Genomic DNA, 7,318 nt, shown 5'->3' with positions numbered 1-7,318 from the left:
TTCTAAGTTTTGTGAATTAATGGGATTCCTATCTAAAGACAGGGGCCCCGTAAAGCTATTAATTTCAGGGTCTAAAATTACCTAACAGCACTAGTGTCAATAGGCCAGACAGACCAAAACTCCCATGTAAGCTAATTTTACAGCCTTTGACATATCCCAAAATCCTTTGAAACTCACAGAGGTTCCTCAGCAGATAAATTGAAGTGGAAAGGGTTCTCTAAGGTGGTAAATTTGAAAAGCACAACTCTAACCATTAGGATGCATTGATCTGTGCTTGAGCAAAATTATTCTCTGTCGCGCCCTATTGTCCAGTTTTAACAAAGGCTAAGACGTTCCCTAAACACTCTGCAATGTGGGCAAGCAGTTACTTTCTGAAATGTAAATATGCATTAAGGAAGCTCCTACAGGCTTGTGCTAGGGATTTTTTTTTTTTTACTGCTTGCATTCTTTACATTTTTGTGTAAGTGCCAACAAAACTAAAAAAAATTTCTGTTTTCTTTAAGAGCAGCTTTGTAAATATAGCAATGGTATTGATGATAAGACCTCTTCAGGAGAAAAACTGGTGTGATTGATACTGAAAGAAGAGAAATTTCAGCTTCTTTTTCTAGGAAACAAAACTAATCCAAGGACTTAGAGCTTCAGCATATATTTAGTCTCTGTATATGTCACTTGAGAGTCTAGAGGCTTAAATGTTTGTTTATTTTATTGAGAATGTAATGGAAAGATTCACAAACTCTTCTTTTTGCTATTGTACATAGAATGTCCATTCTGCGTCACCCAAAATGAGGAAACGCATCACCAAAAAAGAGAACAAAGATGACAAAAAATGCATCAAATTTGCATATGCTAATTTATAGGTACTGATGCACATTTAGAAACAATTTGTATAATTTAAACATAAATACAATACATCTTGCCATATTGGGGAAGACCATAACCAGATGAGCTATGTGCTGCTTAAGTGTTAACTGTTGATGGGAAAATTCAAGGTGCTTTGTTTCCCTTCTTATGGTTTAAACCAGACTTGAACTGAAAAGCTCTTTATACCAGACTTGGAACAGATAGCCCTTTATATGTCCATGCTCTAGTGACCTCCCATCTGGACTACTACAATGCACTCTACTTGGGGCTACACTTGAAGGCAGCCCAGCAGTTGCAGTTAGGTCAAATTGAGGCTGCTAGGTTGGTGGGTGGGACAGTCTGATGGGTCAATGCATCACAGGTCCTGAAAATGTTACACTGGCTGCAGTGAGCTACTGGGCTCAATTCAAGTTGTTATTACTAGCATACAGAGCTCTAAATGGCTTGGAAGCCAAGTACCCAAAAGAGCCCTTCCCACAGTATCAACCACCTCAGTCCCTACGATCAGAAGGAGAGGCCCTGTTGATAGAGCTGCGGCTGCTGGGTGCTGCCTGGTTGGTGCTGACCCAGAGCGGGGTCTTCTTGGTGGTAGTTCCCTGCTTATGGAATGCCCTTCCTGTCTTAGGTGCCATCTCTCTGGAAGCCTGGGGGCCCAAGCACCCACAAAATTCCCCATGAAGAGGCCAGGCACCCACAAATTTTGGTGCCAGGGCCATGCATACTGCATGGCACCCACAGTCCCTGGCACCTACGGTCGCGGGGCCAAGTTGGCACTCCTGCTTCCTAGTGAGGTGCAGCTATCTTCCTCATAATTAACATTCAGGTGGAATTTCAAAACATTCTTGCTTCAGCTTTATCTAGGCATTTGATGGCTGAAAGATACTATTCCTGGCAACCTTGAAATTATTAGCTATGAAGATATGTAGCTGTTTATAAATAGTTTTGGATGTTTTAAATATTTTAATTTTTAGTTTTAAAATTGTATTGTCTTGCCATTTTGTTGTTTGCCATCCTGGGCAACTCTGGAAGGTGCCACAAGAATGTTATAGAACAGAGCACAAGAGGTGGGGGGGGGGTGGCACACCGAATTTTAGCACTACACAGGGCACCACTGAAATTAGCCCCAAATCTTCCGCTGACATGGATTATCCCCATATTTAATTGTATGCACAGAGTTCTTGACAGATCTCAACTCTGTGATCATCATAGAAAATAGTATATTTAGCCTATAGGGAAACCACCAGACCAAACCAGTGAGGAAACATTACTTTCTGGATTGTTCCACACACCCAGGCAGAAAAAGGAGATCGGATGAGGCTGGGTTAACAATTTTGTACACACAAAATGATTCTGAGAAATAAAGCTTAAGGATAGAATCTCCTCTAAATCTTTTTGGAATCCCAAATCCTACTTAAATGAATCCCAGTCAGAAACAGAACAGTCCTTGCCGTTCATCTTCTCCTACTGCAGTGGGAAGGCCCAAGGCCTTGCACTGGTTTTTCAAATGAAATATCACTGAGGGACCTTGCCCAGCAGAAGGTCTTTATCTGGCTTCACAACAACTGGCATCTTTGTGTCAATGGGAATGACTTGGCTGTTGATGCCACTTGGCAGGGAGGGAAGAGTAGTAAAACAGCACATTCTGCTACAGAAAAAGACTAATGCTCAGCTTTGTCTCTTTTTCCTCTCCCCCCCCCCCTTTTTATATTTTGCTCCTCTGATGGGAGTAATTTGACTTCTGGCAGTTTGAAGAGACCCACTGCGAGTCATTACTTACACTTGACTTCTTTGATTTGCTTATCACCCTCAGTCGAAGCTCCCTTCTTCTACTCCTGACACAGGATTGATGCCAAATTTGGAACGGAGGAGCCAGCTGTTCTGAAGAGTGACAGGCCAGTGAGATTTGCAAGCATTCAGATATACGGTAGAGGATTTTACACTGGCCCTCTCAAGAGACTAAAGTGAAAGAAGAAGATCACAACTTTTAGTTAGACATCAGAATGGGACATTCCCTCCTCTGCCCCCCTAAAAACCTCTCTCTAAGAACAAATAGCCACTAGTTTGAAGTCAGTGGGATAAGGACTGTAACATTAAGCATGCTTAGCTTGAAAATAACTCCCACTGAAATCAATAGAACTTACTTTCAACTAAACATAATCAATAGTTTTACTTTGTTAAATCCAAGACACCTGCACACACACATGCACACACCTGGTTCTTGGGAACTGTAGTTTACCCCTCACAGAGGTGCAATCCACAGCGCCCTTAACAAACTAGAGGTCCTAGGATTTTTTTGTGTGGGGCAATGTGCTTTAAAGGCACTTAAAATGTATGTTATGTATGCAGCCTAAGTCTGGCAATTACTGCATTAGCAGCTCAGTCATATATGTATGTTTATCCAGAGACTAAAGTTCAATGAACTTACTCCCAGGGAAGTATTGTTAAGCTTTCAGTCCTCAGATATATGAGGGCTTCTATTCTGGTTCTTTTGATAACTGTAGATGTACCAAGAAATCTTGAAGATTGAGAAGAAGTAGAATAAAGGGCATAGATAGATTTGACATGTTAGCATAGATTTTAGACACCAGTATGAACTAAAGTTTTCTGTAACGTCAGTCCCAATTTTTGCACCAGTTAAATAGATGATTCTTTTCCATTTTACAGATCATTTCCCCCAAAAAATCCATCATACCGGGATTTAGTTACTAAATTTTAGTCTTTGAAAACTATAATTAAATAATGGGACTCAACCAAGTTCAGTGGGGGTACCCCCTGTCCATGATGTCTGAACGTGTGTGTATCCCATCAGGTCTGCCCTCTGCGGTCCCAAGATGTTTTGCACAAATGACTTTATTTTTGTTGTAAGAAAATATGTTTTACTAGGCAGCTTTATGAGGTCTGACAAAATGCCTCATAAATAACCCAGCAGGAAATATGGGGTAAATAAAATCTTTACAACTTGATCATAAACCTTAGGAGTCTTTGGTTTCTTTACAAATGGAACAGGCAGGGTATTTCATTAAGGGAAAGGACATGCTCCTTAAAGCTCAAGAATTACAGATGCAATGCCTTTTTAACCTGCAATTCAGTCAAACAGGTTTGGTGGTAGTGGAAAATCTAAAAGGCCTGTACGGGCATCAAGGGTCATGCCCTGCACAAGTCTCCAAGTATTCAAGATCGGTGGCACGCAAGAGTGGACACATAATCACTTATCTGCTCAGTTCTGAAAATGGATTGTAAGTTTCCAGGATCAGATGGTGGGATATGCTGTGAAATGCTTTTTCTGCATGTGCAATGTTAGCAGCAGATTACAGAAGTGGATATATTACAGAGGTACCCATAAACCATTACCAGCCACACATGTAATATGCAAAAGCCAAGACAAAACAGTTATATTCTATTGCTTGTAGATTTGCTTAATACATTTAAAGCTGATGTAAGACAATTGAATTGATTTTGTCACTATCTACCTATCAGGGACACGGGTGGCGCTTGGGTTAAACCACAGAACCTAGGGCTTGCCGATCAGAGCTCCCGTTGCTTGGTCCCTGCTCCTGCCAACCTAGCAGTTCAGAAGCATGCCAATGTGCAAGTAGATAAATAGGTAGGTACCGCTCCGGCAGGAAGGTAACGCCGTTTCTGTGCGCTGCTCTGGTTCGCCAGAAGCGGCTTAGTCATGCTGGCCACATGACCCGGAAGCTGTACGCCGGCTCCCTCAGCCAATAAAGCGAGATGAGCGCCATAACCCCTAATGGTCAGGGATCCCCCTTTTACCTATTAAGATTTTTTAATATCTTGCCTAGCCACTACTATACAATGCACAAGGCAGCCCACAAATAAGAAAAGAAATAAATTTAATCCAACACAAAAGGTTTTTTTTTTTAAAAAAAAATCTATTATTAATTTTACACACATACCCTGCACAGCTTCCCACTGAGATGCTAAATGCAGCCTCCATGGTTCTTTCTCATTTTCCAACATTACCATCGCAACATTCTTGTGAAGTAGGTTAGACTACAAAGGGAGTGACTGGCCCAAGAGTCACGTAGGCTGCAACACACTTTATTTACCCCAAATCACTTCTTTTCTCTTAATGACAAAAAAAAACCCACAACATTTTATATGGCATTGTGAATTACCTTCATCACTTTCTCCAAGCTGTGACAATTTCATTTTGCCTGTGGTATTTTTCTGTTTTCTAACTCTGTTCTTTTGAAACCCTCATAAAAATGACCTGGGAAGCAGAAGAAGAAGCCACAAGCACCTAGAAGTAGAGAAAGGGTGGGTAGATATGCAAAACCAGAATGGAGATATTGCCTGGGGGAAAAGATGGTTAGGCTTTAGGGGGATTGGGAGAGAAATTGATAAAGGAGTTGATTCAACACTGGGGGGTGGAGGAGAGAGAGAGAGCTGTTGAAGCAGTAGCAGAAGTTGGTCTTAAGAACAGGGAAACTGCTAAGAGGCACTGCACAGCCAGAAATATTTGAAAAGGTGTATCAGACAGTGATTGTTGTCCCTCAGGTGCTCAAACAGAATCACAGTCAGGACACTGGAGAATGGAAAAAGGCATGTGACCACACTCCAGCTTCACAATTTGTGTCTACAACACAAGCACTTTTCTTAAAACAATTTTTATTCTCCATTTCTTCTCTTTTTTCTCTCTCTGGCCACACTGCCCCAACTGTCACTTTTCCAGCATGCTGATTCCCTTGGCAACAGTTGCCGAGGCCACCCAGAATGGTCTCACCCCCAGCTAGTTGCAGTTTTACTTATCCCTTGTTTTCCTCAGGCAACTTGCCTTATGAACTGTATTAAAACCAAAATAGAAATATGAAAAAAAAAATCTCATCATGAAACTACACACACACATCATCATCATCTGCCACAGGGTGAAGTTTCAAGTAAAATAGTATTGTGTGTTTCTTCCATTATTTATTTATTATTACATTTATAGCTCTCGTTTCCTCCAAGCAGGTCTGTGTGGTATGCGTAGTTCTCCGCCTCTTCATTATCCCCACAACAACCCTATGAGGTAGGTCAGGCTGAGAAAAATGCAACAGATCTAGATGGCATGTGTACTGAGTTAAAATGCAAGAACTCGGTCTCCATTGGCTCTAGAATAAAGTGTCATGTGTAGGCAGCCAAGAGTTAAGCACCAACATACCTTGCCACTTCTCTGTTCAAACTTACTTCATTTATTTGAAACCATTTATATCCTGCTCTCCCTCCCTAAGACAAACAGAGCGGCATACAGTTACAATAAACACAACATAAAAAAAACAGTAAAACTCACAGCAACCCAAATAACTCAAAGGCCTGGTCAGAATTAAAAGTTTTTTTACTTTCTTCACAAGCAGTGAAAACTTCAAAATCCACAGATGGGTAATACCTTTATCAGGATCAACCAAAATGTCACAAAAATGTAGCAAGCTTGCAGGCAAGATGCTGCACAAAGCAGGGGTGAGAGGCATGAAGAAAAAAGTACAAATACTGGGCTGCTGTAGCCATGCTTGTTGACTTGTGTCCCATCTGCGTTATACATTTAAAGCAGGATCATATCAATTTAAACAGCCAAGTATTTTTGCAGTCAATCTCTCTTCCCAGAGAACTTTGAATCCATGGTGATTTAAAGTGGTATGATCCTGCTTAAAATGTATAGTGCAGATGGAGCCTCAGTTCCAAGATGGCAATTCAGTGAAGCAACTCTCTAGATCTCCTGAGGGAGGGAATTCCAGAGGAGGGAGGCTGCCATGGAAAAATCACATGTTGACACCTTATAAATAACTAAAGGGACAGCAAGAAGGGCCTCTGTGGAAGATCTCAAGTGTCAGGATTATAAGGAACAATCAGATAATCAGATAACCCATTCCCAAGTCATGTAGGGCTTAGGGCTTCAAAAGTCATAAACAGCACTTTGAATTGTGCTCAGTAACTTATAGGCAGCCAATGCAGTTGGTACAAAACTGTTAGTTTCTCACACCTGTGATAAACCTAAAGCATCCTGAAGCTGCTCATCACAAAAATAGAAACAAATCATTTGGGGTATCACTACACATATTTGCACATAATACGTAGACCAGACTTAGGACCAGGATACCTAAGTGACTGTCCGATGACAGATCATATGAGTCTGTATCCAATATCATCTAGCGAGGCCCTGTAGTAAGTCTCATGGGCACCTGAGGCTTGGCTACCCCATAGCCTTGAGATATTTGTCTCACTCTCTTCTTGATGTTGTTTCAGGTTAATTTTTTTCTGTTCCAAAAGGCCTTTAGGATGCTTCCAGACTGTTGCTATTTGGGGATGGGATTCAATCACATACCTGCATTCAGGTATGTGCAATTATAGTTTATTAACCTACCTCACAAGATTGTTGTGAGGATAAACCATTTCTATCCCACTAGCTCTTTGGAGGAAGGGCAAGATAAAAAAAAAATTTAATGTGTAGACTGGGTCT

General features: G+C 41.1%; 1 long non-coding RNA gene across 1 annotated transcript; it reads right to left on the bottom strand.

Moving 5' to 3' along the window:
* Window positions 1-878: 878 nt before the first annotated feature.
* On the bottom strand, window positions 879-5,557 carry LOC310700226. The gene is made up of 3 exons (XR_014522507.1): window positions 4,779-5,557; window positions 3,287-3,376; window positions 879-2,817 (listed from the first exon to the last, which is right to left on the bottom strand). It is a non-coding gene; the product is annotated as an uncharacterized lncRNA (long non-coding RNA).
* Between the last annotated feature and the right edge of the window lie 1,761 nt (window positions 5,558-7,318).

This window comes from Podarcis liolepis (genome assembly GCF_965112155.1).
Source record: "Podarcis liolepis genome assembly, chromosome: 2".
Lineage (NCBI taxonomy): Eukaryota > Metazoa > Chordata > Lepidosauria > Squamata > Lacertidae > Podarcis > Podarcis liolepis.
The sequence above is the reverse complement of the archived record's forward strand: the minus strand, read 5'-3'. Positions and strand labels throughout refer to the sequence as shown.